Here is a 9,173-nt window from a genome sequence, read left to right as displayed (position 1 = left end):
CACCCTGTCGAAGGGGGCCATCATCACCAGAGGCCATGGAGGAGAACACCGGAAGGGGCCATCATCACCATGGAGGCCAAGGACCAGAGGGAGAACATCACCCCATCTAGGGGGAGGCCATGGAGGAGGAAGCACAAGGGGGAGACCCTCCCCTCCTCTCTCTCGGTTGCACCGAAGTGCCGCTAGGGGAACCACTGCCGCGGTGATCGTGTTCATCGACATCACCATCTTCATCAACTTCCTCACCTCTTTTAAGTGGTCCACTCTCCCGCACCCCACTGTAATCCCGTACTTAAACATGGTGCTTTTTGCCACATATTATGATCCAATGATGTGTTGCCATCCTATGACGTTTTGAGTAGATTTATTTTGTCTTTTGGGTTTATTTATGATCTAGATTGGTTTGAGTTGTATGTTTTATTTTGGTATTGTCCTATGGTGCCTTCCGTGCCGCGCACACGTGAAGAATTTTCCCTGTAGGGTGTTGCAATATGTTCATGATTCTCTTATAGTGGGTTGCTAGAGTGAGAGAAGCTTAAACCCAAGTAAGAGGGTTGTTGCGTATGCGATAAGGGGGACTTAATACTTTGATGCTAAGGCTGGGTTTTACCTTAATGAACTTTAGTAGTTGCGGATGCTTGCTAGAGTTCCAATCATAAGTGCATATGATCCATGTAGAGAAAGTATGTTAGCTTATGCCTCTCCCTCATATAAAATTTCAATAATGATTACTGATCTTGTTAACAATTGCCTAGGACAATTCCGCACACCGATCCATCATTATTCCACACTCGCTATTTGTAATATATAGTAATATATTCTAACTGCAGGATGCTGCTAATTTGACACTATGATCAAAGACCCTTTGACGAAACTGTGTGCGATGCATTAATCACAAATGGGGATGTAAAAAACCTATCAAAAAAGGTGCAAAACGTTTGCGATGGAGGACGGATCAAACACGGTTCAGATTTTAGTTGCGTGTGCGATGCTGGGCACATGGTTAACCCGTTCGAACTGTTTGCAATGAGGCAGAACTACAGAAACATGCAGGCATATCAATGTGTGTGCGATATACGGCATACAGTTTGCTCTGATGAACCGTTTGCTATTAGGGAGTGCAACATAAACGGTTAGCCAGATCAAGGTGTGTGCGATATAGGGCATACGGTTCACTCGGACGAACTGTTTTCGATTAGCGAACGCAACAGAAACGGTTCAACTTAACAAGATGTGTCTGATACGTGGCAAACAACCGACTTGGATGAACTGTTTGCGATGAGAATTTACAACACAAACAGTTAATATAGTTAGTTCATGTGCGATTCTATGTGTACAAAAAACTTTGAAAAATGCAAACTAGTTGCTTGCGGTGGCTAGGAGTATCGCACACGATGCGTCTGCGAGTACTCGTGTGCGATGATTAGTAAGTTACACGTGCATTTCCTTATGTTAACACTTGTGTGATAAATAGCATGTGGCAACTACGTGGTCAACCTTCTACCATCAATAAATTTTGACCTTGTTTCTTGTCACATTGCTGATTACAAAGCAATAAGTAATTGCAAATCTGTTCACACCTATCAAACTAATATGTGTTCACACTTAGCATCGGGCTATAAAAACTACCCACTCGAAAATTACTTCACAGTTCCTCTCCTCATCACCCACAAAACTGGTTTTTTCTGTCAAGTCGTTCCACCATGACTGGTAGGAGGAGTTTAGGGTGGACATATAACCAGGCAACAAAGACCAAGGCCGCGGAAGCACTAGAGAGATCCTGCCGCGAAGCCGCAGTCGCAGCAGAGATGTCCCGGCGCGCCGCAGAGCCCTCGAACGAGCTCTCATGGGCACGCGAGGGATCTCACAAGCGCATTCACGGTGTCGGCCATCACAACGAGCCGGCGTTCCTGAAGTCCTTCACCGGTGACGACGACATTCTCACTGGCGTCACTACACAGCAGGAGCTGGTCGACGGCTTGATGAAGCTGCTCAAGATCAGCGATGCCTCGGTTGACAAGGCGACTGGCCTCATCGAGCAACTCATGGGTGACAATGCGAAGCTCCTAAAGTTGGTCGCCGAGAAGGAGGAGGTGGCCGCTGGCTGGAAGATGCTCCATGAGCAGAGCAGTGCCTCGGAAATGACGCTGAAAGCGGTCATCGAGGAACTGATGGGTACCTTGAGGAAACTCCGAATCGAGCACGAGCAGGAGGTGGAGGAATCTGTGGCTTCTTTCAAGAAAAGTTGTGAGGAATTGAAGAAGGAGTTGGAGGATTTCGCCGCTCGGCAATCCATCGACTAGTAGAGACAGTAGCAACCCAGATCGTTGTCTGCAATTTCCTTCTTCTCTTGCCCCCGTGTCTTCCGGGCTTTGCCGCATGTGGCATTTTAAATTATAGGAATATGTAAGACAATTATTATCCATGCCATTGTAAATTTGTCGTCGTATTATCCGTTGCCCCTAGTTTCTGTCATACCGGTGTTATGTTCCTTGATTTTGCGTTCCTGACGCGGTTGGGTGTTATGGGAACCCCTTGACAGTTTGCTTTGAATAAAACTCCTCCAGCAAGGACCAACCTTGGTTTTACCATTTGCCTACCTACCATCATATACCTTTCCCTTGGGTTCTGCAGACTCAAGGGTCATCTTTATTTTAAACCCCCCCGGGCCAGTGCTCCTCTGAGTGTTGGTCCGAAACGGGTAGCCTGTGGGGCCACCTCAGGGCAACTTGAGGGTTGGTTTTACTTGTAGCTTGACCTATCTGGTGTGCCCTGAGAATGAGATACGTGCGACTCCTATCGGGATTTGTTGGCACATCGGGCGGCTTTGCTGGTCTTGTTTTATCATTGTTGAAATGTCTTGTAACCGGGATTCCCAGATTGATCGGGTCTTCCTGGGAGAAGGAATATCCTTCGTTGACCGTGAGAGCTTGTGATGGGCTAAGTTGGGACACCCCTGCAGGGTATAAACTTTCGAAAGTCGTGCCCGCGGTTATGTGGAAAATGGGAATTTGTTAATACCTGGTTGTAGAGAACTTGACACTTAACTTAATTAAAATGCATCAACCGCATGTGTAGCCGTGATGGTCTCTTTTTGGCGGAGTCCGGGAAGTGAACACGGTTTTGGAGTTATGTTTGTGCGTAAGTAGCTTGAGGATCACTTCTTGATCACTTATAGTTTCTCGACCGTGTGGTGCCTCTCTTCTCGCTCTTATTTGCGTATGTTAGCCACCATATAAGCTTAGTGCTTGCTGCAGCTCCACCTCACTACCTTCTCCTACCCATAAGCTTAAATAGTCTTGATCTCGCGGGTGTGAGATTGATGAGTCCTCGTGACTCACGGATACTTCCAAACAGTTGCAGGTGCCGAGGATACCAGTGCAAGAGATGCTACCGAACTCAAGTGGGAGTTCGACGAGGATTCGAGCCGTTACTATGTTTCTTTTCCGGATGATCAGTAGTGGAGCCCAGTTGGGACGATCGGGGATCTAGAATTTGGGGTTGTCTTTCTTTATTTTCGTTCCATAGTTGGACCTTTGATTGTAATTTGGTTAATGTATGAATTATTATGTATTGTGTGAAATGGCGATTGTAAGCCAACTCTTTATCCCTTTCTTATTCAATACATTTGATGTGTGAAGATTACCCCTCTTGCGACAAGCCTACCATGCGGCTATGCCTCTAAGTCGCGCCCCGACACGTGGGGGATATAGCCGCATTGTGGTTGTATTATCCGTTGCCCTATGTGGCAATTCAAATTAGGGCGGAATACGAGTTGAAAAAACATGAACAAAACAAATGCTGCCATGGGATCACAAGCAAACACCCTCCATCCAGATGATTTAATTAACCCATTAATGGAGAAGTTGTGAGCGAGGCGGGTGGAGGCTGTTGGATGGAGGTCAAAGAGCTCGCTTTCCGGTGAGCATGGGCGGCCTTGCTGCTCGCATGTGTCCCGTCGAGCCTGTGAGGTGGACAGGATGCATGCAACCCGTCGAGCCTGCGCGGCGGACTGCTCGCACGCGTCCCGTCGAGCCTGCACAGCGGACTTCTCGCACTCGTCCCATCTAATCAAAAAGTTGCACGCACGCCACCGAGTATGGTTAAATTTCAACATGGTAAATATAATAGAACCGTTTGCGATATTAACGTGTTAGCTTTTTGTTTCAAAAAGGACTTCGTTGGCTACTAATGTGTGCGCCTCTTCTCAAACTGGACGATTTTTTTACCACGACATATATGTGCCAGGTCATGAATCCATGCCAAGTTTCTTGTTTTTTGGGTGACTTTTTGATTTACCAAGATTCTCAGGACAATGACAAGTTTGTAATTCATTCTCATTCCTTAAACGAGACATAAACATGCACCCAATGACACATGTATGATTTCCCACCCATTTTGCTTCACTAGAGCATGTGGTTGTAGTTCAAATTTGAATTATGAACCACATTAAATGCATGAAAACTTAGTAATTAGTAATATATATATACACACACAATGGTCAAACGAACCCTGAACTGTTTCAAATTTCAGCCCGACACTCCTGTTATTCTATGTTGCCTGTAGAAAAGAAAGTTCAAGGCAAGAAGAGGTAGCGATTATCGTTTAAATTTCTGCACGGATAGCCTGTCGTTCCATGTTGCCCGTAGAAGAAAATACAAGGCGAAAAGAGGCAGTGATTACGTTTCACCCACAAGGGGGACACATTTCCCTATCGGAACCACGAGGCTTGTTTGAGAGAAGCTCCAATTTTTGTAACAGGTTCGTAATAAAGTTTGGCCCAAATTGGACAATGTTTTTACCATGACATATATGTGCCATGACGTGACACCAAGCCACCTTTGATGACTTTCTGGTGAGTTTAGGATTTATGAGGACTTAAAAACCAAGATTCAAAATGTTTGAGGACGAGCCATGACACCGGTGCGGTTGTAATTCGTTCCCATTCCTGGCATGGGACCTAAACATGCCCCCAAGGACACATGTATAATTTTTCTAGCCATTTTGGTGAACTGGAGCATGTATTTGTAGTTAAGATTTGAATTATGGAGATTAAATGCCTAGGAAACTCAATTAGTGTATAAAATGGCCAAATCGGCCCTGAATAAGTTTAAATTTCAGCATGGATATCCTGTCGTTCCATGTTGCCCGTGGAACAAAATACAAGGCGAAAAGTGGCAGTGATTACATTTCGCCCACAAGGGGAACACGTTTTCCTATCGGAACCACGAGGCTTCTTTGAGAGAAGCTCCAGTTTTTGTATGAGGTTTGTAATAAAGCTTGGCCCAAATCGGACAATGTTTTTACCACGACATATATGTGCCATGACGTGACACCATGCCACCTATGATGACTTTCTGGTGAGTTTAGGATTTATGGGGACTTAAAACCGAGATTAGAATGTTTGAGGACAAGACATGACACCGGTACGGTTGTAATTCGTTCCCATTCCTATCATGGGAACAAAACATGCACCCAAGGACACATGTATAATTTTTCTAGCCATTTTGGTGAACTGGAGCATGTATTTCTAGTTCAGATTTGAATTATTGACATTAAATGCCTAGGAAACTCAATTAGTGTATAAAAAGGCCAAACGAACCCTGAATAATTTTAAATTTCAGCACGGATATCCTGTCGTTCCATGTTGCCCGTAGAAGAAAATACAAGGCGAAAAGAGGCAGTGATTATGTTCCGCCCACAAGGGGGACACGTTTCTCTATCGGAACCATGAAGCTTCTTTGAGAGAAGCTCCGGTTTGTAAGAGGCTTGTAATAAAACTTGCGCCACAATGGACGAAAAAAATTCCTCGACATATAAGTGCCATGTCGTGACACCATGGCAGGTTTCACGATTTTTAGCTTAGTTTTGGATTTACGGGGATTTAAAACCGAGATTCTTCTCACGCAATGTTTTCAAATAGCACACGGTTCACTCACGAAAGCCGATATTCAATGAAAACTTCGTGGAAACCATATTTTGAAGTTTCATAAAAATCTGAAAAAAAATGTGGGATGTTAAGAAGCAGATGTCTTATTGCGACACAAAATTTCAAGTTGAAAAACATTATGAGATGTGAGCTATGAAAAAGAAAAATTCTGCCCTAAATAGTGACATTACTATTCGGCACTATTCAGCACTGATTTTGTCTTTTTCATAGCTCACATCTCGTAATGTGTTTCAACTTGAAATTTTGTGTGGCAATAAAACATCATCCTCTTAACATCCCGCATTTTTTGGAGTTTTTTTGAACCTTCAAAACATCTCTTTCTCGTGGTTTTCACTGGTTTCCACTGAATGTTGGTTTCCATATGATATTCCCCCCTCCCCATTGCTACCTCTTGAGCACTGTGTTGGTTTTCCCTTGAAGAGGAAAGGGTGATGCAGTAAAGCAGCGTAAGTATTTCCCTCAGTTTTTGAGAACCAAGGTATCAATCTAGTAGGAGACCACGCGCGAGTCACCTCGTACCTACACAAACAAATAAGAACCTCGCAACCAACGTGATAAAGGGGTTGTCAATCCCTTCACGGCCACTTTTCAAGAGTGAGATCTGATAGAGATAATAATAATAAGATAAATATTTTTGGTATTTTTATGATATACATTGAAAGTAAAGATTGCAAAATAAAATATATTGGAAACTTGTATAATGGAAAATAGACCCGGGGGCCATAGGTTTCACTAGTGGCTTCTCTCAAGATAGCATAAGTATTATGGTGGGTGAAAAATTACTGTCGAGCAATTGATAGAAAAGCGAATAATTATGAGAATATCTATGCATGATCGTGTATATAGGCATCACGTCCGTGACAAGTAGACCGACTCCTGCCTGCATCTACTACTATTGCTCCACACATCGACCGCTATCCAGAATGCATCTAGAGTATTAAGTTCATAAGAACAGAGTAACGCCTTAAGCAAGATGGCATGATGTAGAGGGATAAAATCATGCAATATGATATAAAACCCATCTTTTTATCCTCAATGGCAACAATACAATACGTGTCATTTCCCCTACTGTCACTGGGATCGAGCACCGCAAGATTGAACCCAAAGCTAAGCACTTCTCCCATTGCAAGATCAATCTAGTAGGCCAAACCAAACTGATAATTCGAAGAGACTTGCAAAGATGAAACAATCATACATAAAAGAATTCAGAGAAGAATCAAATATTGTTCATACATAATCTGGATCATAAACCCACAATTCATCGGATCTCGACAGACACACCGCAAAAGAAGATTGCATCGAATAGATCTCCAAGAGAATCAAGGAGAACTTTGTATTGAGATCCAAAGAGAGAAAAGAAGCCATCTAGCTACTAGCTATGGACCCGAAGGTCTGATGTAAACTACTCACACATCACTGGAGAGGCCATGCAGTTGATGTAGAGGCCCTCCGTGACCAATGCCCCCTCCGGCGGAGCTCCGAAAAGGCCCCAAGATGGGATCTCTTGGGTACAGAAGGTTGTGGCGGTGGAATTAGGTTTTTGTGGTGCTCCTGGATGTTTGCGGGGTACATGGACTTATATAGGAGGAAGAAGTAGGTTGATGGAGCAACGAGGGGCCCACGAGGGTGGAGGGCGTGCCTAGGCGGGTAGGCACGCCCCCCTGCCTCATGGCCTCCTTGATTGTTTCTTGACGCCCACTCCAAGTCTCTTGGATCACATTTTTTGAGAAAACCATGTTCTCAAAGGTTTCATTCCGTTTGGACTTCGTTTGATATTCCTTTTCTGCGAAACACTAAAACAGGCAAAAAACATCAATTTGGGATGGGCCTCTGGTTAATAGGTTAGTCCAAAAAATGATATAAAAGTGTAAAATAAAGCCCATTAACATCCAAAACCAATAATATAATAGCATGGAGCAATCAAAAATTATAGATACATTGGAGACGTATCAAGCATCCCCAAGCTTAATTCCTGCTCGTCCTTGGGTAGGTAAATGATAAAAAAGAATTTTTGATGTGGAATGCTTTCTAACATATTTCTCAATGTAATTTTTCTTTATTGTGACATGAATGTTCAGATCCGAAACATTCAAGATAAAAGTTTAATATTGACATAAAAATAATAATACTTCAAGTATACTAACTAAGCAATCATGTCTTCTCAAAATAACATGGCCAAAGAAAGTTATCCCTACAAAATCATATAGTCTGGCTATGCTCTATCTTCACCACACAAAATATTTAAATCATGCACAACCCCGATGACAAGCCAAGTAATTGTTTCATACTTTTGATGTTCTCAAAAATTTTCAATCTTCATGCAATATATGAGCGTGGGCCATGGATATAGCACTATATGTGGAATAGAATGGTGGTTGTGGAGAAGACAAAAAGGTGAAGATAGTCTCACATCAACTAGGCGTATCAACAGGCTATGGATATGCCCATCAATAGATATCAATGTGAGTGAGTAGGGATTGCCATGCAACGGATGCACTAGAGCTATAAGTGTATGAAAGCTCAACAAAAGAACTAAGTGGGTGTGCAGCCAACTTGCTTGCTCATGAAGACCTAGGGCAATTTTGAGGAAGCCCATCATTGGAATATACAAGCCAAGTTCTATAATGTAAAATTCCCACTAGTATATAAAAGTGATAACATAGGAGACTCTCTATCATGAAGATCATGGTGCTACTTTGAAGCACAAGTGTGGAAAAAGGATAGTAACATTGTCCCTTCTCTCTTTTTCTCTCATTTTTTTATTTGGGCCTTCTTTTTTTGGCCTCTTTTTTTCGTCTGGAGTCTCATCCCGACTTGTGGGGGAATCATAGGCTCCATCATCCTTTCCTCACTGGCACAATGCTCTAATAATGATGATCATCACACTTTAATTTACTTACAACTCAAGAATTACAACTCAATACTTAGAACAAAATATGACTCTATGTGAATGCCTCCAGCGGTGTACTGGGATGTGCAATGATGCATGAGTGACATGTATGAAATTATGAATGGTGGCTTTGCCACAAATACGATGTCAACTACATGATCATGCAAGCAATATGACAACGATGAAGCGTGTCATAATAATGGAACGGTGGAAAGTTGTATGGCAATATATCTCAGAATGGCTAAGGAAATGCCATAATAGGTAGGTATGGTGGCTGTTTTGAGGAAGGTATATGGTGGGTTTATGGTACCGGCGAAAGTTGCGCGATACTAG

The sequence above is a fragment of the Triticum urartu genome, chromosome 1, assembly GCF_003073215.2.
Source record: "Triticum urartu cultivar G1812 chromosome 1, Tu2.1, whole genome shotgun sequence".
Classification (NCBI taxonomy): Eukaryota; Viridiplantae; Streptophyta; class Magnoliopsida; order Poales; family Poaceae; genus Triticum; species Triticum urartu.
Note: the sequence above shows the minus strand (reverse complement) of the source record.